This window comes from Tachypleus tridentatus, chromosome 9, assembly GCF_004210375.1.
Source record: "Tachypleus tridentatus isolate NWPU-2018 chromosome 9, ASM421037v1, whole genome shotgun sequence".
NCBI lineage: Eukaryota > Metazoa > Arthropoda > Merostomata > Xiphosura > Limulidae > Tachypleus > Tachypleus tridentatus.
The window spans coordinates 110652102-110678868 of NC_134833.1; the positions used below are offsets into that span (position 1 = coordinate 110652102).

General features: G+C 33.5%; 1 protein-coding gene across 4 annotated transcripts in view; it reads right to left on the reverse strand.

Moving 5' to 3' along the window:
- LOC143226039 (synaptotagmin-7-like) overlaps positions 1-26767 on the reverse strand; it is a 90764-nt gene that overhangs the window by 47717 nt on the left and 16280 nt on the right. Inside the window, exon 2 of one of the 4 annotated variants that reach the window (XM_076456438.1) lies at positions 3632-3701. The exons of the other annotated variants lie outside the window; for them this stretch is intronic. The gene's annotated coding sequence lies outside the window, so the exon portion shown is untranslated. The remainder of the gene's footprint in view (positions 1-3631; positions 3702-26767) is intronic. 4 annotated transcript variants of the gene reach the window in all.

Sequence of the window (26767 nt, forward strand, 5' to 3'; positions counted from 1 at the left end):
TGTTCTTCAATTTTCCAACTTCAAACCACAAAACATTAGGGCCATATACTACAGATGTATGTTATTGCTGGTAAAACCTTCTAAGTGAATGTAAAGAAGGATGTGTAATAAAAAGGCAGCCACACTATATGTAGTATTGGCGAGACATTTCGCCCAATACGAGAGTTTTCACACTGGCCAAAGACATTTATGGTTGAGATGCTATTTATATTAGCGGATCGTGTAAAAGCAACAGTTAAGGTGTGAAATGGATTAAGTTGGCGAAACGTAATTTTTCATATATTTTGTTTATTTGTAGCATTAAATCTCACTCACTCAATACCACGTAAAATGTAAGACAAATAAGATTAATGAAAGTTTAGGAAAGACCGAGGTTTGAAAACCTAGTGTACTTTTCCAGGTTGATCTAAAAGCTAGAGCTTTTTTATGGGAACGTGCATAAACATTTTACAGATGAGATGACTATCTGCACAACGAAATAATAAAAGTCATATACGTTAAAGACAACGTCAGACTCGGAAACGTTTCATTTCAAGCGACATTTTTGAAGAACTGTTAGGCTTAGTAACAAAGCTACGATTATTAAAACAAGTTTCTCGAACAGTTGTGACGAAAGCTTAGAATAATGTAGATGAAATTTTAAAAATACACGAGTAAATATATGATACTTCTTCGTAATAGTTGCATAGACTACTAAAACTATTTATTTTAACGAATCCTGCAACATCTTGTGAAAAACAATGTGGTTAAAACCACTGAAATGCTGGATGTAGTTTTTCATTTATGAGACCATAAATGACAACCACTTAACTGGAGTATTAATAGTGCTCTCTGGTATACTTAACTTACTAATCTTACAAGTACTACTAGAATATACAGATAAATGTATATTCTAATGGTAACAAGCATCGTCGAGAAAGCTACCATATTCGATTCTTTTCCTAGTATCGTTTATTCAACTGAAATCGTCAATGTTTTAACAAGTAAATGATTTGAACTCATTTTTAGGTAATTGTTTCCAGTTCTGTATAATGTTAAAACCGTCAGTTTATTTTCTCTTTTCGAAAACATAGCGATATTATTATATGTATATGGTTTCAGTCGTATTTTACTCACCACAACAAACTTGTATCTATGAAATGCTATTAATGTATATTTCTATATTATTCAACAGGCAAGCTGTTTAAAATGCTAAAAGTAAATATGAAGCCCAATTAATTATTAGATTTACCACTTATCACCGAACTATACTGGTTTCGCAGAAATCTTCCCTTTGTGGTTAACCTAAATTAATTATGATACAAGAGTAAATACACCGAACATATCAAGACTAAGATTCTTATAGTGGTGAAATGTATATTATATGTTTAATGTTATGAGTTGTATGTTACTTTGAGCAGTTAGTCAAGGGATCACAGTGGCTCACCAAGATACAGAAGGTGAGTCAACTATGGTTCTGCTTATTTCTTTGTCTCATAAGTTCTAGGTGGTTTTAGAGGAACCCTGAAGGTTTATTTTTTTGTAGTTGTTATCTGGAGACGTTTACTATTAATACCCTGAGTCTAACTGTTACAAACCCGACTCAGCTATTCACGTGAACCTTAATTTGAAGAGAAATATGTTAGATCAAATCTATTGTAGGTTTATTGTAATGTATAGCGTGTTTGAAATGTTAAAATATTTATACAATGTGTCACAAAAATAGAACTACATAATCAAATTCAGTTCAGAAAAGATTAACATTAAAAAGCTTCGTGCTACCAATCTTCAAAATTATTTCACGTGCATAAAACATTTTGTCAACAGAGACCTCTTCTTCAAAAAAGACAAATTAGCAAAAAACAAACAAACAAACAAAATCCATTACAAGACGAAGAAAGACTTGACCGATGTTGATTACTAAATATTTCTATGTTAAAAGCAGTAAATTCTTTTTATGTCTTACAGAGTGTGAATAAAATAGTGGGCCCCCTTGAAAATGTTGTTAACTTGTTATATCTTTTATTAGACAACAGAAAAATAAGTACAACAATATTATTTTAGGGCACACTCAACGAGATTTGTTCAAAAAGGATGTCAAATCCTAATTTTAACACTGCCTTTCATAAATACCTAAACTTTTCATGACTTTAGTTACATTTTCTCATAAAAAGTGATGTGCATCTGCTATTGTTCCTTAGATCTTTTTATTTCAATTAGACTACAAAATGATCATACAAGTTTATCTACAATAATCGAACGTAAAAATGAAACTCAGAATAACACAAACCAATTTCACAAGTTAATATTTAGTCGGCATTCGCTTGGATTTTAATACTGCTTCACATATATTCCTGAGTGACTAACTGCCATCCTTCTTTGGGTATTTCAAAAAGTTCATCTTTCGTGTTTGACTTGCGTTAATCGGTTTAATTCATCCTTTAGATTTTCAATTGGATTGATGTCAGATGAGTGACCTTTCGCATTCCATAATATTAACTCTCTTATTTCTAAGATATCTTTTAACGACTTCACTGGTCCATAGAAAATTGTTTAATCATTTTGTAGGCTACTTTTTATGAGAATATGTAACTGAAATCAAGAACAGTTTAGGTATTTACAAAAATCAGTGTTGAAATTAGGATTTGAGATCATATTTAAACAGATCTAGACGAGTACGTTCTAAAAACATATATAGTTTAACTTTTTTCTGGTATCTGATAAGAGATATAACAAACTAACAACATTTCCAAGTTGAAGACAATTTCTTTGTTCACTTCTGTATATTTTATAGCTTGTGTACATTAAATGTAACCACAAATCCTTAGTATCAGTCTCGTATCAGTTATGACTAAATCCCAAACAATAATTTTTATCCTGGTAGACAACGAAGTTAGCTGAACAAAAATCAATATTTCAATAGGGCTTCTACCAACAAATAGTTTTAACATAAAATAAAAACAAGTAGGTGGCTGAACAAAAGTTAAATTGTCTTGTTGCACATACGATCTTTCATGACAGCACAATTTTACATGAATCTCCTTTTGCGATGTCACTGTTAAAGTCTTTTTGTCTGTTGCAAATAACAAAGTTACACAATGCCCTATCTGTGTTCTGCTTTGCCTATCTTGGACACTAAACCCTACCTTTAGAGTTATAAACTCACTGACTTATCAATAAATCGCCAGGAGAGCTATTAATATCCAAATGGCAACCAGAATAAAATATAACACTTTAGGTTTTGTTTGCTTGTTTTAAATTTCACGCAAAGCTACACGACAGATATCTGCACTAGCCGTTCCTAATTTAGCAGTTTAAAAATAGAGGAAAGGCAGCTAGCAGTTACTACCCACCGCCAATTCTTGGGCTACTCTTTTACCAACGAATAGTGAGATTCAGCGTATAATGCCTCCACAGCTGAAAGAGGAAGTATGTTTAATGTGATGGAAATTCGAACCCCTAACCCTCAGTCGAGTACCCTAACTACCTAGCCATGCCGGAAAACGCTTTGGGAGTGATATTATGTTGAAACGTAAGAACAGAAATAATATATTTCCTATAAGTTTCACGAGACTAATTTGTAATTAGCAAGAATCGATTAAAAATAAAGTACTTTGTACAATATGAGGTTATAAGTGAACCGAAATCCTACCTTGTTTACAAACCTATTCATTGTTGTTCCATTTCTCTTCATTCTTTAGTGTATGGTCATATCCTTAATCCTTAAGGAAAGCAAATAATACTGGTCATGAAAAAAGATAATTTTACTCAGATGACAAAACTACACAAATTAACCTACTTACGATATCGGGTAGAATGTTTAAGGTTACTTTTATTCATCTCAGAAAACATTTTGAACGAAGACCACATTCAAATAGCATACACTATATTTGCTAACAATCCATTCAGAATACACCAAAACCCCTATTGTTTCGTATTTCATTAATCTCATGACAAAAATAATTAAAAACACAATGCATTGTTTGTTTTTGAATTTCGTGCAAAGCTACTCAAGGGCTATCTGCGCTAGCCGTCCGTAATTTAGCAGTGTAAGACTACTCTTTTACCAACGAATAGTGGGATTGAACGTCACATATAATGTTCCTACGGCTGAAAGGGAGAGCACGTTTGGTATGACGGAGATTTGAACTCGCGACCCTCAGATTACAAGTCGAACGCCTTAACCCACCTGGTCATGCTGGGCCGTAAAAACACTATGCAAAAAGATAAAAAATATTCTAAATTAAATAATAATTGAACAATAAAAGTTGATAACTCGTTTTCCACTTTTGTTACAAACTTTTATATTCAACAGTATTGTGTTATCGATTTATTGATTTCAGTATCCTTTTCAATTTCCTTAATTTACTTTCCCATAAAGTTGGAGAGGGGACATTTTTTCAATCCAAATGCACTTCAAACCTTTCTGCATTCATCAAACGCTTTTGATTCCACTGATATCTTCGTATCTTTTACATTTATTTCTAATTACTTCTCAAGGTTCATTATCAAAACTTGTACAGGCTTCATTTTAATGATAATAAATGATTATGAATAATTTAATCTTATTTGTTATTGTTAAGCTTCTTACACGTTATCTTGTTCCATAATAAAATTTCACATATGTGTGTGTGTGATTATAGTTTATTAAACTCAAATTCCACGATTTTATAATTGCCTATAAAAGAGTTTCGATGTGGAAGGCTATAAAGTAAACTTAAAACACACGATAATCCATCATATTAATTGTATTTTCACGTGATGATGAAGTGTTGTAACTTTATTTTGAAAATTCATTTGTTTGTTTCTTTGAACTTAAGCACAAAACAAGGTGACTGCTCTGGTCGCCTTCTAGTACTGTAAGTCTGCAGACATGCCGCTGTGCCATTGGAGGTGCACTGAAAAGAAAGAACTCTTTTCCCCTTATTCGCCTAACTACCTTCCCACTTTGGTGAACATGTTTCTGTCACCTTGTTACTCTACAAGTAAGTTGGTCGTTTAAATTTGTTTTCTAGCTAATGCGTGTTGCTATATCATAACGTAGAAGTGCTCACGTATCTACGTCGAATGGCATACACCAGAGAACATTATAATTTATTATGAAATATCTGAATCAAAAAACTTCTTTCCTAAGGAGAAAGTATGAAAGTAGATGTAGTTTCGCAGTATCCACGAAAATGCCTTGTTTCAAGAGTACACAAAACAAAATTAGGAGTAGCAAATACTTTTATTTCTTGCCATTGTATGTCATACTGTGTTTTACCCTGCAAAGTGCGTAATCCTCCTCGTGAATCGTGGCAAGTTCACGTTTTCTGACGTAAAGACAATACAGATTCCAATATTAAGCTTCCCTTATGTGATTTTATTTTAGTATCTTCTGACTGGTTGACAGACAACACATTATTTTTCAATGGTGTGAGTGGTTAAAACAGGTGACCCTCTAGATGGTTTTAGGCACACTTTCGAGGAAATTGTATAAACTTAAGCTGTGGTTCATAAATAAACTTATAAATCTGTTTTTATAAAGTGCGAGTTCAAGAACTATATGCGTTTAGGCTGATGTTTTAAAATGTTGCATAGATTTATTTTTCTCTTTCTTTTCTTTTTCGTGCTTCCTCAGACATAAACAGATCAAGACTGTGCAGGAAGAAATGGTGTAAAAAGCAGCTATGAAAAAAATTAAAGTCTAAAGCTTTGATGAAATAATCGTTGTGTATCACTCTTATTTCGCTGTTATTATAATCAGGTTTCCAATATTCAATCACATCTCAAAAGCTAGTGATTCCTAACTCAGTCTGTGGTATATATATGCATATATACATGTATGCGCAAATATATGTGTGTGTGTCTATACATGTATTTGTGTGTATGTATTTAAGTAGTTATCCCGTCACCCATTCGTCTTGCCACCAGAGGACGCCACTCACGTGTAGACATCAGGTAATGGGAAGAAGAGACAAAAATATCACCAGATATGATGACGTCATAGTATGAGGTAATAGTTCCACGAAGTGGAAACAGAGAGTTGTAGCGAAGAACACTATGTTAAGCCGTCATGACAGGCATTACAATGGAAGTTATTCAGAAAACATGTTTCTGGTTCGATGAAGTGGAACCAGAAAGTGTAATGGTATGAAGTAGATAAACATGAAGTTATAGTAACTAATAACTTAAACTAATTCATAATCAAATGTTTATATTTTCGCTTTATAAGTAAATTGTTAGATATAATTTACAAAGGTTGGCATTCCCGTGTGGCTACATAAAGGTCTCAACTTGGGTTTTTGTTTTCATTTTTATATTACATGTGTTTTGACATTTGTTCATTATTTATATTATAAAAACATTACGTGTTCGTTTCTGCATCTTCAAAAATTTAAGTGCATTTAAACTTTAGCAGATTTCCAAATACACAGATGGACGATAGAAGTATCTTCCAAAACAATATTCTGTTATTATCTTATAAAAAACTCACTTTTCATCATAGTCTAATACATTATTATGTAAATACAATTAACAGGTGTCATACATACTAAACAAAAACTTCATGTACTATCAGCATCATAGCTTATAATTTACTGGATTTTCTTTCATATAAATCATGTATTTTCCAACTCAATACTTACGATTTTACCTAGTTATAAACGACTGGTTGGTTGATTGAGGTATACTGGTGCAAAGCAACTAGGCTATCTACACCAAACAACTGGTAAAAGAAAAAAAAGAAAACATTTAAAAAGAAATAAAACCACTAATAGCCAAAATTCTTATCAAAACTTAAATAGAATTTAAAAGGCTAATTGCCTTTTAAAAAATTTAAAACGCAAGTAATGTGGACAGTGTCACCATTGCCAATAACACTGTCCAGCGCCAGGGATAAACCCGTGGAAAAAAACCCGTCTAAAAAGTGCCGTCGTTCAAAGTCGTAAAACATGCACAAGAGTAAAATGTGGGCTATTGTGACTTGAGTGTCACAAAGGGTACACATTCATTCAACAGTCCCACAAAAAGAAGAAATCAATGTGTTAAAAAACTGTGACCAATGTGTAGCGTTGCCACGACAACTTCCTTCTTCCGATCCTTACGGAAACATGACAGCCAAAGAGCAACAGAATGTTTTATCTGGATAAGCTTGTTATTACATTGCTCACTCCAAGTCCACTGTCATCTGGCATGGAGCCAAGTCTTGAGTTCAAGATTGCGGTAAATAAATGGAACAGGCACTGCAGTGATAGCACCAGAGCAGAAAGACTTAGCTCGTTCCCGTGAATCCTGACGTGGCCTGATATCCAGAACAAAACTGGATAGTGCCTGTTTGTGTGTATTTTTTTCTTATAGCAAAGCCACATCAGGCTATCTGATGAGCCCAGCGAGGGGAATCGAACCATTGATTTTAGCGTTGTAAGTCCGTACTTACTGCTGTACTAGCGAGGGGCTGAAAACTGAATAAAAATGAAAGATAAAAAGAAATTGGCCAGTCAGTTTTACATATTGACAAGAATAGGGTGAGAACTAACATGAAGCGATTCCGGAGCTAGTAGAGAGCTAAGCAAGTACATACCAACAGTACAATTAGTATACTGCATAGCTTCTATGTGATCCAGAGTAAGAGAAATGGAAAACGATTCGACAGTAAATACAAAATATGTAGAGGGGTTTATAATGTGCCACCACCGAACCACAACAGACCATGGCAAAGCCACCTGATTTCGAACAATATGCATAAATCGGAATGGAAAGAAATTTCGAAAGATTTTCGGTTAGTAGGAAAGGTTCTTCCAATTGGGAATATTTGCTTTCCTCACATGACTCGAAAAGAAATCACAGGTGGGGATGATAATAAACTATAGTGGGATGGGCTGAGTAGTGGAGACAGCAACGTCATCCATGGACAGACCCAATTCAGCTAGTTGTGTCTGGACATGAAGACTAAAAGAAAGAATGGCAGAAACCCATAGTCCAATTTAGATTGAATGAGGGTACGATAGAACTTTAGCATAGAACATTGATCTTCTCCCCAAAAGGTGGATGAAAGGACATGTCTAGTGTCCTTGTACATTTGACACATAGCTGCTTGATGTGTGGAATGAAGGTCAGCTTATTGTAGAAGATAAGCCTCAATAACTTTTCCTCAAGGATTACTGGAAGAATAACACACCAAGACGGAGCTCAGGATCGAGGTGAATACCCCATTAGCTGCAAAAGCGCATACAAACGGTTTTAGAAAAAAAAAATGTAAAACGTTGTGCTGTAGCCCACTTCAACAAATAATTGAAGGCAGTCTGTAGCTGCCACTCAATAAATCTTATGCCTGACGACTGACACGAGAAGTGGAAGTTGTTGACTTATAACCCTTTTGCAATGGTACGAAAAAGCTGTGCAATGATACCATTAACCTTCACAATTGTGGCATTCAAGACACAGCCCTGAGGGACTCCAAATTCCTGTATAAAAGTGGATAAATGGTCATACAACCCAAATGAGTGGAGGTCTCGCAAAATGCTATACTTCCACATGGTATCATAAATCTTCTCCAGGTCAAATAATACAGAAAAAAAGATGTTGTCGTTTAAGAAAGGCTTCCCTGATTGACGTTTCAAGTGAATCAGTTGATCCACATTGAAGCGTTGACCTTGGAACCCACACTGGGTGGGCGAGAGAATGTTGTTTGATTCAAGGAATCAAATAAAACGAGAATTAACCATCATTTCTAAGACCTAATGGAGACAGCTCGTCAAAGCAAATGCATTATAGTTAGAAGGAATCTTGGGATTCTTCCCAGGATTACATAAAAGGAGAACAATAGCCTGGCACTAAGCATTAGGAAAAACATTCTCCTGTCAAATTCGGTTCAAGAAAAGCTGTCACCAAGAGTATCAGCGATACTCTGGGCATCAGAAACCTCCTGGTGATTCGAGAGCAAAATCAAGAGGGGGAAAATATACTGCCAACTGACCTTCTGAATCTTATCCCATATTATTTTGGAACTGGTGGTGGAAGAAATACTGGTTGTAAACTTTATCCGAGATTTCTTTTGGCTTTGACGCATTACCTGTCATGCACGGGTGGGCACAAGCCCGTTGAAAAGCAATACAGTGTGAAAGTGTGGGATGCCTACAAAAGGTACCCCAGGACCGTTTGGGACCTTCTGTGGTATTTGATAAGTAGGACTCTACTACGGAGAAGGATACCATGGAAAATAGCAGAAAAGACTGACTAGGTGCATGAAAATAAATATAAGAACTATAATTGAAGAGAAAAAGATTGTGATTCGAGAGCGTTTCTCCTATGTAACGACCCTAACCATCAGTATCAGTACCATTACAGAGGGAATTATGCCCATTAAAGTCTCCTAAAATTAAAAAGGGACACGGTAACTCTTTTAACCATAGAGGGCAAAAGACTCATTTTTTGGTTGGAGAATGACTCTGTATGAAGCACGGAAAGATCTGTCTGCGCTCTCACTGTAGCAGTGGAACACAGTGTAGCAGCATACGTCCGAGATGGAGTGAGATACAATAACTTCCAAGCCTCTGGATAGGAAATATTGTTTACAGTCGTTAAATGTTGGGCCTCTTTCTCTTTCAGTCACTTAGGGCAAGAATGAAGGTAAGAGGAGTGTGAACCATTACAGTTAACACAGTGAGGTTCGAATTTGCATTCGTAGGCGTCGTGGTCTTTGCCCCCTCTATGAGCACACGTCAAAGAATCACAAGACGTTTTTGAATGACCAAACCTCTGTCATTAAAAACATCAGAGAGGGTTTGGAATATATGGCCGTACCTTACAGCTCAAGTAACCTGCTTTGATATTGGCAAGTAGAAGGGGTGATTTAAGTGTCAAAATAAGAACATTTGTGGGCAGTATTATTCCTTTCTTACGAGTGGGGATAAGACGTACCACAGAAACATTTTGGCTGGAGAAACCGACGAGGATATCCAATTCTGTAATGTTCTTTTAGTCCCTCTCAACAATAACTCCTCTTGAGGAATTCAATGTGGCATGGGAGTAACCTCGATGGGCATATACCCAATGGCCTTTGATTTGAGGAGGAGCTTGGTGTGTTGTGGTGTAGATGTTTCCATCAAAATATCTCCAGAGTGCAACTTTGACGGTAGTTATAAATGATAGTGTTAAAGTGGTCAAAAGTTCAGTTTAATTATCTCACGCTTTAATTTCCATAGATGCAGAGAATATAATTAATGGATATGAAACAATAATACAGTAGCAACAAAATCAGTATATATCTTTGATATATACCGAATAGTACGTTTATTTCCACGATTAGCTTTACAAGTCAGTTGAATTTAAAGGTCAAAATAAATAACAATTACTGCTGTTACCTGTGTGTAGCAGAGATTGTATCTTACTATCTGCATATAGTCTATAGTTTTGCTTCCTAACATGAGTCATGTGTTCGATATTGAGGACCACTGACCACCTCGATAAACTTTAGTTTGACTTTTTGTGTTAGCTAAAACAGATAATGTGTTTATTTGACTGTAAAACACCCCATCTGACTCAGGGTTTTTCTGAAAGGAGAAGGTGGTCAATACAGCAAGGTTGAACAAGTGATTAAAATCCATTGTTGCTACTTATGTATTTACATCATACTTGATATTCAGAATAACGATCCAGAATCTACATAATCATATATTTCTTACCTGTTTCACTTTACGTAGTTTCTTATTTGTACGTAGGTTAGCACAAGCTACACAATGGACTATCTGTATTCTTCCTACCACGAGTATCAAAGCCCGGTTTCTAGCAGTATAAATCCACAAACGTACTGCTGAGTCATTGAAGGGGCTTTACAGTTTTCAGTAGGCTTAGAATAAATTTTCCAAATGAAATATCGATTAACTTCTATTTTTGATACATACTTAGACATTAACATGTAAAATATATGATATTTCATTATACAAAGGATGGTAACAGAGTTTCTTGTTTCTGGGTAGTGTTTATATTTTCAGTCACGAGTTCTATCTGTAATGAACAGTTTAATTTTTATTTTCAAATAATAAGTTTCTCAACGCGTATTACAACGTGTAATAATCTCGAGCTCCAAACAAGCCAATTTTTACGTGTTGTGAAATATTTATTCACTAAACTAAGAAAACAATCTCAGATTTAAGTATGACAAATATTGAAACAGCTGGAAACGAAACTTCAAAATATACTAAATACACTATTGGCGGAAACATCTTAATTGACAAAATACTGACCTATATGCTTCTAGTGTAGTATTTTATGACAAATCACACTTCATTGATATCAGTGGCTAATGATATGTGCAGTCATAGTTTTTCCTTTCATAAAGGACCTTTATGTTCCAGTATTCAAACTCTTGGTGTCGGCTGGAAATGTATCAAAGTATCAAACAAAATATTAATAAATTATTAAAGTTATATCATTTAATAATCTATCTAACTTAAAATATGAGACACGGTTACTGAACGATTTCAGCAATAAATTAATGCACATACACGTTCTCGTAATTTAAGAATACCGTCGTACGTTTAGCGTAAACTGTACATCTATAGAAATTGTAACATGAGATAATTAAACTGAACTTTTGACCAATTTAACGTTTATAAATAAATAAAATCGTATGTATTGATTTGGGAAAGACATAATTTGCATGAAAGACAATCCAGTAAATTATAATCTATATTACTTATAGCACCTGAAGTTTTTTCAAAGTTTGGTTTGGTTTGAATTTCGCTCAAAGCTACACGAGGGCTATCTGCGCTAGCCGTCCCTAATTTAGCAGTGTAAGACTAGAGAAAAGGCAGCTAGTCATAACCACTGACCGCTAACTCTTGGGCTACTCTTTTAACAACAAATAGTGGAATTGACCGTCAAATTATTACGTCTCCACGGCTGAAGGGGCGAACATATTTGGTGTGATCGGGATTCGAACCCCTACCCTCAGATAACGAGTGTAGTGCCTTAACCACCTGGCCATGCTAGGTCTCTCTCTCAAGAAGGAAAAATAACAAGTAAACAGCTGCTCTGTATAAACATTAGTGAAATGGCAGATTTATGTTTGACAGGGAAAGAAAAACTGACACCAGCAGTTTCTATGAACTAAGAATAACGAAACCAATATTTATGCTATCATTTACTGCAATGTACCTGTTAAGTCAGCCGCTTGTGCGTCCATAGAAATCCATGACTATTGCTAAGATCTTGAAAATCTTTATCTTCTTTTGCAGAAGATTACTACAATCCCCATTCGAATCCCCGTTACAACAAACATGTTCGCCCTTTCAGACGTTATATGTGACGGTCAATCCTACTATTTGTTGGTAAAAGAGTAGCCCAAGAATTGATGGTTAGTGATGATCACTAGCTGCCTTCTTTCTAGTTTTACACAGCTAAATTACAGACGGCCAGCGCAATTAGCCCTCTTGTAGTTTTGTGCAAAACTAAAAAAAAAAAAACCTTTTGGACGGAAGAGTGTGCAAAGTAAGTTATTGGTTATAATAACTACTTCATTCAAATACTGGAGAATATGTATGTTCTAATGATTGTGTGTGTTTTTTTCTCATAGCAAGTCCACAGCAGGCTATCTGCTGTGTCTACCAAGGGGAGTTGAACCCCTCATTTTAGCGTTGTAAATCCGAAGACTTACGCTGTCCTAGCAGGGGCTACAATGGTTATATGATTGAAATAAATGTTTTTGCATCCTTCTTAAGACAATAATTTTTAAAAATATGCCTAAATATAGAAATTAAAATTATAATAAAAATCGGTTGTGTATTTTCTTGTCCTTTACTTTATCAATAACATAATTATGTAGATAAATCTAAACTAGTGAAACAATAATATTATGACATGTTTGCATGTTTAAAAAGCGTCCTTTTCAGGACATGAATTGTAAAAGATATGTTTAAATACAAAAAACTAAAAGTGTAATTAGTATGTGTTTAATGTGTACCAAATCATATAAAAGTGATTGGTTGTCTTTGGTCAATATTTATAAAAACAGAAAGTATGGTAAAAGTTTTCAGTAATAAGTTTCTAAAGCTTATAAACTTACAAAAAATGTTACTTTTTTTATCCTGATGATCTATATTTAGAAGAAATAAATATTCTACGGTATTTGTTTGTTAATTATTTTTAGCCCTTAATCGCAATACATTTCATCTATTTCATTGTACAGCTATACCATTAAGAAAAAAAATATGAACTCTTCTCACGGAGAAACGCACACAACTCTTAACTATGTGATTATGTATTTCATAGTATACTGGCTCTGCTGATTTAACGTAGCAATACTGGATTATTATTCTCCCACCTGAAGGTTTGTTTGTTTGTTTTTGAATTTCGCGCAAAGCTACACGAGGACTATCTGCACTAGCCACCCCTAATTTAACAATGTAAGACTAGAGGGAAAGCAGCTAGTCATTACCACCCACTACCAACTTTTGGGCCACTCTTTTACCAACGAATGGTGGGATCTAACGTCACATAATAACGCCCCCACGGCTGAAAGGCAAGCATCTTTTGTACGATGACCACCTGAAGTAGTTGTTGATAAATTTCAACCACGTCAGTTCATTTCTAAATAAAACTTTGATTATAAAAAAAATACGCCTTTCCTTGAAATATATTCAGAATTACCAAAATGATATTTAAATGTTATGATTACAGTAATGTTCTTATTGGAAGAAGTCAGTACTGTTTTGATAGAGAAATAAGGAATCTTGAATATTCATAATCTAGTATCCAAATAGAAAAATAAGATATTGGTAGCTAACGATATTTTCATTTCATATTTATCATAAAAATAGACTTGAACATTGTTTATTACCCTGAGAGAAATATCTGACGATATAACTTCATAAACACTGAAGCCCTAGTTTAGGGATTAACACTTTTTTAATACTTAGACTTCCTCTTCAGTGCGTTTAAACAGAATCTTTAAAGCCGATGAATGAATTAGTATATTACAATCTCAAACAGTGTGTGATCCTTTCTAGTTGTATGCTTTTGGACTTCTCCAGAGCCCATCATTATGAAAAACACCTTACAAGTTTCATTCTTGTAATAACACGAAATGAAATGACGAAAATTAAACTTTTATTGGCAAATAAGTTGCTGAAGTAGTTTATTCAGCTGAGGTCTTAGTCTACAAGGTATATTAACATTGCATGTTTTTAAGTATACTTTCTAATCACTGCATTTAGATAGCCTTAATTTTTAAAGTATGCCATCAACTGAATGAAACTATTTCATACATTAACTTGCTATTGATGAATAAGTGCTTGCTAATGCATGCACATTGTTCACATCTTATGACCTCGAGTAATCACTTGTAAGTAAATATTTTATTGTGTAAGTAGATCTTAAAAAAAAGAACGAAAATATTAGATTCCTAACATTCAGATATTTTGTTTACTTCTATATCTAGTCATTGTTAGTACTAATTGTGAAAACGCATAGGCAAATAGAATACATGCCAATGAAAAATGTATTTGTGAAATAATGGCCCAAAAAGAAATTTATTGTCTTAGAACTCTCCTTTTAGTGTAGTTAGACAAATGAATCTATTACATTTCCTGTAATTGCATGGAAATAACGTTTAAAAATTCTTAACAATTTATATACGCTTGCGCATGTGTCATTTCTCCACTTAGGTTTGGTTAAGTGCTCTAAAAATGACACACAACAAAAGATTTTACTTTCTTTAACCAAGAATCTTGTGTTATTTATATTATGAGTGTTTTGTTTGTTACATAATAATTATTTTTATTCTAATATCACCCGACTTCAATAAAATATAATAATGGTTTCACACTACGAATGAATTAAAAATTCAAACTTTTAATTAGGCCTAGAATATTACACTCAAATTTAATTAAAAAACTGGCACATTTTATGTGTCCTACTCTACAAAATTCGTGTCTGTTTCTCTTCATTTCGCTATTAATCTCATTGTTGAGAATCGGTGTCCCTCTTTCGCCTTGAGATTTACTGATTTACATAACTTTAATTTTGAATGACGAGTAACAGTATTATCTGCGGCGAATGATACATTAAAATAGCTAAAGCTATTTAAATGTTGAGACAAGTGGCAACTCTTTATCGTATATATAAGAATTCTTAAACATAAAATCGTGTAACTGTTATTAGTCAAAATATCTATACACTGAGCAACCTTAACTTAATATAGCTGGAAAAGGACAACTACGTCTCATAGTAACCATAGTCGCAATACACAATACGGCTGTGAAAAACTGACAGTTCATTCCTAGTTACTCAGCGTGGACTTTCGAACAGAAAAATGGAGTGATTCTCATGGAGAAGACAGTAAGAATCATATTTTACTAGCCTGGTTTAAGATCGAGAAAACATGCTTTAGAGCTATAGCTTACTGAATACCGCTGTACATCTCATTTGAGCTGCAGCTGTGAAAAGTAGATTTAATAATGAATACATGCTTTTTTCATAATACATAATGTTACAAGAAAATTAAATCTGTCTTAACGAAAGACCTGTGTTCTCTTGTTCTATTGTCTTCAGAATAAAGCACAAAATATAAGAGTTTTTTTTTATGATACAGAGCCTCTGAATAATCTTGTAAATTTCAATACTATCTTCTCTTATCACTCTTTTCTCAAGACAAAATAAGTTTAAATACGTGATCCATTCCTAAAGGGTAACTTTCTTTCCACGAAATCATTCCAATAGCCTTTTTCTGAATTCTTTCCAATAACTCAATATATTTGAGTCAATAAGGAGACAGAAGTTAAACACTGCATTCTAAGTCTATCATTTGTATACAAAATTAGACCGAAATTTAACACAGTATTCGATATGATGATCTGTATAGAGATATAGTTACTTCTTTTGATTTGTAATTGATGTGTCTCTAAATATATCATAAGATTCTGTTACCGTTATTAAAAACAACAAACAACTGCTTCAATGACTTAGGTGACTTATCCATCGTTATGTCAAAATTATTTTCTTCATTCTTGCTATTGAACTTGTTCCACTTATATTGAATTTGTAGTCCATATAATGATAACCAAAATATGTTATCTGAACTTAGAATAATTAAAAGAATTTGCTAAATATTGTTCGCTTTGCCAACTGATCTAAATTATTCTCTAGTATCTTAACACCTTCAGTACAGCTAAAACTACAGAAGAGTTTAATATCAATTACAAACTTTAATAATCTACTAATTATACCCTAAGTTAATGTGATTAATATGAATAAAAAGAAACAAAATCCAATGCACTAACCCTTAAGTTATGCCACTAGAACCAAAGGTTCAGTTTGATTGGACTGAATTGATAGCAACCTTTTGCTGTCTCCAATCCAACCATTTTACAGCCCAATTCATTAGGCTTTCTAAAACACCTATCAATGTACCTTTCTCAAAAGAATCCTCCGTTTTCTATCAGTCTATTTTAAATCTACGTACTTCAAGTCCACATCCTTTTTCTTGTCCACGTAGTAAGTAACATCCTAAAAATTATAATTAATAAGTAAGGCAGGATTTTCCTTTGATGAATCCGTGTTGGGTTTCTTGGGGTCCTTTATCGTACCTTATTTCATTAAATGAATATGCAAAGCTTCCTTCTTTGAAACTCTTCTGCTTCTGGCCCGTAATTTAGAGGACAACCTTTATAATATATTTAAAGAATAGAAACAACACTGACAACTATCCAACCATCAAGCACCTTTTATATGTCTATTTACGTATCGGAAATGAAAGGAAAAACTCTTGTATCTTTACCTTTTTTTAAAACTGTTAAGAAAACTCCACTAGTCCTGATGGTTTACTTATTTATAATCTATCAGCCTTTTTACTTACCACCAAGAAATTAATATCTAAGTTATTCAAGTTGATTCCAGTATTTCCCATTGAATTCTTAGAGATAGTAATAACACTAACATTTTTTGAGAAAACAAGAAAAGAAGAAAATGTATAAAAGCCTAGCCATTTCGTGGTTTTCAACAATAACCTTGTCGTCAGCATTCATTACGAGCTCAATCGCCATCTAATATTTTGTATAGCTTCAATATATTTAAAATATCTTGCAGTTAATCTTAACAGTATCAGCTAGATTTTTGTCATAACCCATTTTTTATAGCCTAAGTCATTAGCTTTTCCAGCTATTAAGTTACATTTCTTAAATTTATTCTAGAGTTTGTCCTTCATATATTTGGTAAGACAGTGTTCGGCTTTCTTATTTTTCTTTTCATATTCTTTTTAAGGTATGTTTCCATGTTGAATTTAAATCACTTTATTTGTAAAATGCTAAAAAATCCCTATATTATATCTTAATTCATTTTTCCATTTCATTTATAGCAAAACTTGTTTTATGACTTCCACACTAGCTTTTTGAAAGTTTAAAATAAAATTTTGTAACAGTATCGCCATCATTAATAAATAATGAATCTTAAACAGTGTCCTTCATGGTTGGCTCACAGATTATTTGATATAGAAAACTATCCCGAATTACCTCGAAAAATGTCTTTTCCCCTTAATTTGATTCCATGATATTCCAGCCAACGTGTCCTAAATTAAATTCTTCCAAAGTTATTGCATCAGTACTTAACAGTAGTAAAAATCCTGATTTCCTTATTCAATTGATCGTTGATATCATCTATCTCATCAGGTACAACTCCAAGCTAACCCTATGTGCACATATGCAAACAAAAGTGTCCATGACCCGACCTTGTACAGAGTACAATTTAATATCGTATTATGCATTGGATGTCAGAATTATCAGTATTTTGTTTTACCCTACACTGCTGATTTTGTAACAGTTTATACAAGCTGTTTATACAGCTTATACTCACAATTACTTCTTCAGTAAGAGGTCGGCTTACTAGACCGACTTCGTGTACATAAATGTAAACTCTATCTACTTTTGAAAACTCTAATTAAAACCTATATATTCATATTAAACTCTAAGCTATATTTTTATGTCTCACTGGAGTTCATCCTTATGAAAAAGCTATTCCAATCATCTTTTCAGGCGTCTATCACTACTAATATAATCTGAATTGTAGAAATTATTCCTATTATTAATGTTCTCCAAATTTTATCTGATTTCAGTAATTCTCATTATATCTACGTCCTTCATTTCTACTACAGCCTTGACCTCTTTCATTTTTCTCCTAACTTTCATGACATTTAAAAGATAACAGTGATGTTTATTTTTGACCTATTAAGTTTATTTCCATTAGAATTACTTTTCAAACTGTTAGTTAACTTGTTATGATCCAGCTTATTTTCAGTCTCCTATTTTCTATGCCTTTCCAATCAATTTCCTTATTATCATATACTTATATTCCTTCATCAATAAGGCTCGGCATAGCCAAGCGTGTTAAGGCGTGCGACTCGTAATCCGAGGGTCGCGGGTTTGCATCCCCTTCGCGCCAAATATGCTCGCCCTTTTAGCTGTATGGGCGTTATAATGTGACGGTCAATCCCACTATTCGTTGGTAAAAGAGTAACCCAAGACTTGGCGGTGGGTGGTGATGACTAGTTGCCTTCCCTCTAATCTTACACTGCTAAATTAGGGACGCCTAGCACAGATAGCCCTCGAGTAGCTTTGTGTGAAATTCAAAAAACAAACAAACAAACCTTCATCAATAATATATTTAGTTGATTTTAATGCACCTTTTTTAGCATTTTCAATCATCCTACTATTTCACCTACTTAAATGTAGCGTATCAGTAACATTTAATTCGCTCTTACCTTGAAAACTATCCCATAGGTCCAACCAGCCCACCATTTGCTATAAAAATATCTCAAATAACTTGTCATTTAAGTCTTGGATCCTGTTAAGTAATTTATTCCTGCATCTAGCCAAGTGACCACTTCTGAAAGGGACATAGCAATGAAGAAATGTTTGATGTTTTTATAAATAGCTTTTCTGATTTATAATTTCCAAGATCAGTCATTCATGTATGTACTATTATATGCCATGTATGCTATTACCTGGCAAGCAAATCCTAATCTTATTCTTTTATGCTCCCCACTACGAATAACTTTATCAGTACTTAAAATATTCTCCCAACAGAATGTAATTCTTTTGATCATCCCATTCTTCAATACAAATACCCAAAGACTCAAATTTATTACAAACGATACCAGAATGCTGTCTCATCGAAGCTTTTTCTGTAACCATAATGTGTTTACTCCTTTGAGTCCTTGCATCCAAAGAGCTGTCATCCACATCCTTCCAAAAGCAAACTTTACCCCAACGCTATCCATTCCCTGCCCTGGTTGTTTACATGTCTGCTTCTAATCCTCCTCTAATAGCGCAATCTTCCCAAAAACTATCTCTAACTAATCCTCAAGTAGACAAGCAATGCAAGTTTATCATTCTGTTTCTTTCTAGGTCTTCTGAAAGTCTCACTCAAACCCACAATCATAAGCGAATTCTAACATCTATTGCAGCCTATAGGTTCCACTTGAAGACAAAAGGGTGAAGACTTTCGAAACGTCGTCCTCAACACTTGTGTCTCCACAACAGGCAGTTGTCGTCCATTCTACAAAGTTTCATCATGAATACTCTGCCTAAACAATCTATCAAAGGTTCCACCTCACTTACCACTAAAATACCTCTGATAATACTGATGTTTACTAGGCTTTCTTCTCTGTTGCCAATACTGACATCAAACAATTGTATATTTAACTAAAATTAAGCAATTTCACAGTTTATACATTAATATAATACTAATACTATTAATTGATTATATCAAGTTTCCAAGTCTTAAAAAGGAAAATTATGTTTGTGCCTGTAAGTGAATCAGCTTAATGTAAGAAATAGATCTACCTGTTTCACTAAAAACTCAGTTTTACTTTGATTAAGCATCAGTACGAATAGATGTACAAGTCTTAATGTGCTTCCGAAAAGCAGATTTACAGATTGTTAAGCCTATCGAAGGTGTCTCACACTAAATGGGGTGTCTTCATGCCGAATATTACCAGTTGTCATACTCCCAGGAAATAGGAATAACTGTTTGAAATGAAATACGTAAAAACGTTTGGGACGTTGATAGGTGTTGTGTAATTCAACGTCTTAACTCGCCAAGCGACTTCAGGCGGTTTGGTATTACATTAACCATAAAATTAGAAATAATCCCATTTAACATTGACCGTCGTCTGGTGCGCAGAGTATATACTCGTTGGACCGGGCGTGTCCTGGTGTTGGAGTTAGTTTTTGATCGATTGATAGAGAATTCTTAATGTCACGCAGCTGAACATGTTTCGCACTTTCATATATGGACGTGCTATAAAAGTTAACATCAACTCTGTCATCTGGAACAAACATCATTGGGTGTTGTTGACGGACTGATTCCTCTTAAGTCAACTACACAAAATTAGTAACCTTAACATTTTCAACCTTAGACCATACAGTGAAAAAGTTTAATTTAACTATTTAAAACTCGCCCTCCCCCGACTGTTCAACAACAGCACTGAAGGCTTATAACACCAAAATTCTGGGTTTGATCCATTTAAATGGCACTCCACACTTATCCATTGTGCACCCTTGTGCTTAATAACAAATAAACAGTATACAATCATGAGCATTTATTTTTATTGTTTTATAATATATTAGCTGTCTAGTACTGAACTTTAAATCCGGAATAACAATTGTATTGAAATAAGGAAAATATCTAAATGTTTGCTCAAAATGTTTAAAATAAAAGTATAAATGGAAAACTTGTGATAGAATGAATTTAAAATAAACTAACAGAAAATCTTATTCATACGGGAAAAACTATAAACTGCAGAACAGAATATTTAATGTAAAAGTCAATGGTGTTTTTAAACATGTCGTGTTCTGTTTTGAATGACACCTCCCCCCAGTAGCATAGCGGTATGTCTGCAAACTGAAGCAGACCCGTCGTGAACAGAGCACAGATAGCCCATTGTGTAGCTTCGTGCTTAATTGAAGACCATTAATCAATGTGAATGACTAGTCGTATTGTTGTTGTTTTGCTTAGAAGAGGTTTTATTGCATGCTATATATGACGAAGCATTTGATAGTCTAAGAAGAAATATATATGTATTTATAGCTATCTATCACAATATTAGAACATGAAATTCTAGTTATTAAGCATTTTTAATTAATGATTATAGCCTTGTATCAAATAATGTCCACGAAGAATAGAATACACATTTACATAAAACTGTTAAAAATCTTTATAAATTGCCATTTTTTAACTGATATTTGTTGTACTCATGTTTTCTGGAACTTATTCTCAGCCCTTTATTTAAATATTTATTTACAACTAAATAATATAATTTATTATTCATCTCATGGATGATTTTAACACACAACAACTTCTACTTTCCAGTTACGAAGATTCATTGACTAACTGAAGGTATGACTATTTTGTATGAAACATTTCCTAATTCTTTGCGTAACCATTCTTTTTTTCTCCATGTCGTTACAGTTCCTGTCATTACATCCGGTGATGCACTATTTGACGACCGTGAGCCTTCACATTAGTCCTACTAAAAATGTTTTATTACAAAATCTCCCTCGTTAACCAGTCATATCCAAAACATGCGAGTCTTCCTGGTGGCTCTCCATAATACATTTAGTTTGCAAAAAGAACAATTCCCAGGACCAGATCCAAAACATGCGAGTCTTCCTGGTGGCTCTCCATAATACATTTATAATACAGGTCCAAAACATAAGTTTATAAGTTTAAAAGAACAGTTCCCAGGACCAGATCCAAAACATGCGAGTCTTCTTGGTGGCTCTCCATAATACATTTAGTTTATGAAAAGAACAGTTCCCAGGACCAGATCCAAAACAAGAACAGTTCCCAGGACCAGATCCAAAACATGCGAGTCTTCCTGGTGTCTCTCCATAATACATTAAGTTTATGAAAAGAAAGTCCGATCACACAGAAATCCATAGAATACATCTAACAACTTAACCCCTATTTTTAAGTGTTACTGTTTTTTGTTGTTTTTTAATCTGTTTGAGTCTTATTTTTTAATTCTTTAGCTCTTCATCTCCTGATAGTTCACAGGATCATTTGTATTAATACTTAGTCAATACAGAAAGCTCTCGACCTTCAGAAGCTTTTTATTTAAAGTTATTAAATTTTACCTAAAATGATTAGTTTTAAACTTTATTTTTAAATTTAGATACTGAAATACAGTGATTGATTAACAAAGATTTAAATGGTAATAAATGACCACTATTCATATTTTATCAGTCACAATAAGACAAATGAGAAAATGGGAATTTAAAAACCTGTAAACAGGGATCGTGAAAAACGCACACGGATGGAGATATTTTAGATCCATAAAATTACTTAGAACCAGATTTGGTGAAGCCAAAATAGGGATTTGTAGTTTGAGTAAATAATGTCTATAGTATAGCATTAGTTTTCTACTATCCATATTTGTGGATGTTGAAATTTCAAAATTTTATTTATCTTGTTTGCTGTTTATTTAATATTCAGAAGACGACAACTTAATATTGTAGCTAACTTTATATAGTGTAACGATAACAAACATAACTAGTAGCTAACTGATACTGTTCATCATGATTTACCGTAGATGTAAACTATTTGATCGAATTAGTTCAAAAGTAAAAAATGTTAAGCTGCAAGTGCAGATTGTCGTGATATTTCTTTGAGAACATGATGAGCATTTATAATTTCTGTGTAGCTCAATGCTTGTTTGTTTGTTTTTGGAATTTCAAAGCTACTGAGGCTATCTGTTGTCCCTAATTTAGCAGTGTGAGAAGGCAGATAGTCATCACCACCCACCGCCAACTCTTGGGCTATTTACCAACGAATAATTGACCGTTACATTATACACCCCACGGCTGGGGGGCGAGCATGTTTAGCTAAATGCTAAATGCTTTATAGATAATGCATAGCAATGGGCAAATACATACCTAAGCTAAGACACAACTCCCGCCAAACGCAAAAAATATTACCTATAAAAAAAGCATCGTTTTCAGTTAAAACATCGTCTTAAATAAACCTTTGTGTATTTTAAATCAATTATTCGACGAATGTATGTGATAAAATTTAACATTATCTGTGGGTGTACTGATATTTTTTTACCCTTTCAGTTCATACATAATATAGTGGTTGACTCCATAAAGACACCGATAGTATAGCTAACAAATCACTGAGTATCTACATGTTATATTTTTCTAACGTTCATTGGTTAGCAATTCATGTTTCACTTTGTACTTAAGTTTCTTTAAAGGAACGTTACTTATTTGTAAGAAAGTTAACTTCAAGGGGTAATGATACTATCACTTACACTAGAATTATGATGCTTTTCAGTTATGTAAAAATAAAAATAATAAATCGATTTTTCAATACCCCTATGTCCTTCACAGCAACGTATTTATTATTTTACAAAATGTTTAAGTGCAATACACTAAGCCGTTTTTAAAAAGAATTATAAATGGGCCATTTTGAGCGGATTTTATTTTTATTCTAAGTCTAAGAAATGTGTTTCTTGTTTATTTTGTATCTTTACAGCCTTAGCAGTCAATAGTAAAGGTTTTAAAGCATTTTAACTAAATTTATATTGCTTAAGATGCTTTCTGCCCGAGCGTTTTCCTAGGATTTTGTACAGTTCCTTGCGATCTCTACTATGAACTATTCAATGGTTGATAATAAAACTTTGGACTACCTATATTTTAAATAGTCAATTAATATTTTACTTATACATGAGTATAAGTACATGATATCAATGCATATAAGGATTCGTATTCCTTTCAAATTAAAATTGCATATATGTGTACGAGTGTGTGAGTAATTACTATCAGTATGTTAATCTATTACATACTTATTTGCTTTTCGTTACAAAATTATACCACACTTCAAGTTTAAATTTAGGTTAACGAACAATGATTTACACATATTCATAAATTTTACATATATTGACATTAGTAAAATTAAATTAGTATTTCACCGAGAATGGTATTCTCCTTTTCACAAATAAGTTCATTAAAGACGTTTACAACTTCTATAGTTCTTTGTCACCGAATCACGACGGTTTCACAAATGAGACAAAATCACTATAAGAGTTTTCTTCTAATCAAATTACCGATAAAAAAAAAAAACTTATACCAAAACTTATATTAGAGACTAGTGTTAATTAGCAATAGATAAACAAACGAACAATTCTCAATTAGCTATGTTTATAAATTACAGATACCGTACAAAACACTGTCGTAACCAGGCTGATAGTTTAGCTATACACGGGACTAGTTCGCGACTGACAACAATGAAGAATTTGTGCAGCCACCCTTGGGTGAACCACAAGCTTTTGATCGATACTTGGTCCTGTTTTCTGTTTCAAGGCACATGATGGGTCTTTTTTATGGATTGTGCAGCAGCTGTTTATGGCAACAGGTCAAAGCCGTAGCTCAAACTGCAACATTAGCCTCCTTTCTTTAATATCTCTCCCTACTGATCACAAGTATATAGTGATTACATTTTATATCATATACAAATTTACAAATGCATTACCTAATCAGGTACTGAAGTCATTAATTACACTCTACACAAGTCTAACACGTTAAATGTGTTTTCATTTGAGAATGGGGGGTGTACAGTTTTCAATATGTTTCTAAAGACAGAAACTGCTTTATATTTTATGCCTTGTTTCCGACGTGCACGTAGAGCCTTAATTAAAGCATGTGCAATGGGTGACATCGTTTTATATTGCGATACCTGAAAGTAACATTTTAACTTGGCAGTACTTCTTGTCACATTTGTTTACCAATACTCTTAGGCCTTAATATCTAATTGCCACCATTACTTTAACGATCTCTCTATATTTACATAAAAATTCAATTTGTATAATCCTAGCATCGTATTTTCATGTTTAATGATAATTTTTGGAGTACAAGATTAGTAAAACTATGTACAACGTCGTGCCATTCCTAGTATTCAAATTTAGAATAATTATCTGGAATATTAATACCACAACTACATTTTATTATGTTTAATAAAACTCAGCTCATTACGTAAGTATAATATTAGTCTGTTATTAACTCATTTGATACGCTGTTCATTAAAACTTCGAAAACGTTAATGTTCTGATAAAATCAACTCGTTTGCAAATATTGTAGTTACATATTAATTCAAACTATTTGTTTGTTTTCTTTTTGAATTTCGAACAAAGCTACAGGAAGACTATCTCACTAGCCGTCCCTAATTTAGAGGAAAGGCAGCTAGTCATCACCACCCACCGCCAACTCTTGGGCTACTCGTTTACCAACGAATAATAAGATTGACCGTTATGTTACAATACCCTCCCTGCTGAAAGGGCGGGCATGTTTGGTGCGACGAGGATTGGAACCCGCTACCCTCAGATTACGAGTCGAGTGTCTTAATCACCTGGCCATACCGGGCCCAAACTGTTTGTGCGTTAAAGGTTTGTTAAATGATCGAAAAACAGGTATTCGTTTTTTCCAATGATTTTTTGTATTCAACTTAAATAATCACTTTTAAAAATTATATAATTACTCTTATATTTCAATTTGTCATTTTGGACAAGAGTACATAAGTGGTGATGCGCATAGTCGTCTTTAATGTTTATCTGACAGACTAGAAGAACGTTAGGTGTTCAACAGAAGCCACCGCAAACTCTTGGACGACTCTTGCCTAAGATGTAACAACATTCTTAACATGTATTCACAACTCAAAGTTCGGAGCGAGAGCGCACAGCAAAGGAATACGATCCATTGTCACTGAGACTCATATTCAAGGCACGTTACTTCACAGGCTACGTTTGATTAAATTATTTTTTTAAAGGGTTTTATTTTATAAGTTGATCTATAATAACCATAAAACTGACGTATAAAGTTGGTCTCTTTAAAACTCACCGTTAATATTATTTCATTTTCAGCTTTTTATTCTGTAAAATGACACCATATTACCAAAAGGTATGTTGTGGATAATATAATGTTGCTAGCTATATAAATAACCTAAAGCAATATCTAGTAACAGCGGTTAGGGGAAAATGTTTGTCAAAATTAGTGATTGAACACTTTCCTGTTAGGTAAACATTCTATCACTGATAACTAAATATTTTAGGATAAAACCACTATTATTTATTAGTGAACAGGGTACTAATTACTTGTTCTAATTTTCACTGCTTTATCCTTATCTACTCAACCCAAGTTGACTCATTCTAATGGAAGCTAACCTAAATCCAAAACTGGGTATTTTATTTCGCTTGGTTGTGCTCATGGTATTCAGTACATACCAAGTGTATATCTAGGTGAGGAACAAGTACATCGTTTTATTTAATTCGTAGCATTTTATCTTAAATCACAAGATTGTGTGTCACGTGATTCTCACAGGAGTTCTTTGACGATATTAGCTCTGATAAATTTACTATCAATTCCTTACCTTTGTTGGTCGAAGCTAATAAGACTTTATTTGCAAATATGTGGAATACGAATTAATAAAGTTCTTTTTATTGAGTCAAGAGTTTAATATAAGGGGAGCAAAGTTGTTACACGAAAATACGTTGTTGTTTTCTTTTTTCTAAGAAACTCTGATTTCTGAAAACCAATTTTTTTGTGTTGATCGTTCTAACTTAAAAGTGGCAATCGATTCGTTTCTGCTGGTGTAAAATCGATAGAATGAAGTTTATCACAAGTTATGTTACATTCGGGTTGTTAAGCCTGTCGTTGGTAAAGCTAACGTTGCTTAAACAGCAAGTGTAAACTACCTTCTTACTTATTATCAATTATTGTTGTTGTTTTTAGCGCAAATCTCCACAATGAGGCATCTAAGCTTA